The sequence below is a fragment of the Colobus angolensis genome, unplaced genomic scaffold, assembly GCF_000951035.1.
Source record: "Colobus angolensis palliatus isolate OR3802 unplaced genomic scaffold, Cang.pa_1.0 Scaffold314, whole genome shotgun sequence".
Lineage (NCBI taxonomy): Eukaryota > Metazoa > Chordata > Mammalia > Primates > Cercopithecidae > Colobus > Colobus angolensis.
This window is the reverse complement of record NW_012116422.1, coordinates 3,095,086-3,096,168: the sequence shown is the minus strand read 5'-3', so window position 1 is coordinate 3,096,168 and position 1,083 is coordinate 3,095,086. Positions and strand designations below refer to the sequence as shown.

The 1,083-nt window shown below is 44.8% G+C and overlaps 1 protein-coding gene across 3 annotated transcripts in view; it reads left to right on the top strand.

Moving 5' to 3' along the window:
* SKP1 (S-phase kinase-associated protein 1) overlaps positions 1-1,083 on the top strand; it is an 18,581-nt gene that overhangs the window by 10,643 nt on the left and 6,855 nt on the right. The window lies entirely within an intron of this gene.

Genomic DNA, 1,083 nt, shown 5'->3' with positions numbered 1-1,083 from the left:
ACACTATTGACCAAATTGTCTTAATGGACATTTATAAAACATTTTATATATATATATATTTTTTATTTTTATTTCTATTTATTTTTTTTTTGAGATGGAGTCTCGCCCTGTGGCCCAGGCTGGAGTGCAGTGGTGTGATCTCAGCTGACTGCAGCCTCTGCCTTCTGGGTTCAAGTAATTCTCCCTACCTCAGCCTCCCGAATAGCTGGGATTACAGACACCCACCACCATGCCGGTAATTTTTGTATTTTTTAGTAGAGACAGGTTTTCACCATATTGCCAGGTTGGTCTCCAACTCCTGACCTCAGGTGATCTCCCTGCCTTGGCCTCCCAAAGTGCTGGGATTACAGGTGGAGCCACCATGCCCGGCCAACCTGAATTTTTTTGTTTGTTTGTTTGTTTGTTTTTGATCTCACTCTGTTGCCCAGGCTGGAGAGAAGTGGCACAATTTCAGCTCACTGCAACCTCCACCTTCCAGGTTCAAGCAATTCTCCTGCCTCAGCCTCCCAAGTAGCTGGGATTACAGGCACTTGCCACCATGCCCGGCTAATTTTTGTATTTTTTAGTAGAGACGGGGTTTCACTGTGTTGGTCAGGCTGGTCTTGAATTCCTGACCTTGTGATCTGCCCGCCTTGGCCTCCAAAAGTGCTGGGATTACAGGCGTGAGCCATTGCGCCTGGCCTTTTTTTTTTCTGAGACAGAGTCTCACTCTGTCGCCCAGGCTGGAGTGCAGTGGCACGATCTTAGCTTATTGCAACCTCTGCCTCTTGGGCTCAAGTGATTTTCCTGCCTCATCCTCTCGAGTAGCTGCGATTACAGGCACCCGCTACCATGCCCAGCTAATTTTTTTATTTTTGTAGAGACTTCCTGGCGCCACCCGTTGTGAACCTAGGCATTAGTTTCTTATATATCCTTTTAAGAGGTTTTTATTTTTAAATTTTTATTTTTTGTTAGTAGTGGTAGTGATTTTTTTTTTTTTTTTTTGACAGATGGTCACACTCTTGCCCAGGTTGGAGTGCAGTGGCACAGTCATGGCTCACTACAGCGTCAACCTAGGCATTAGTTTCTTATATATCCTTTTAA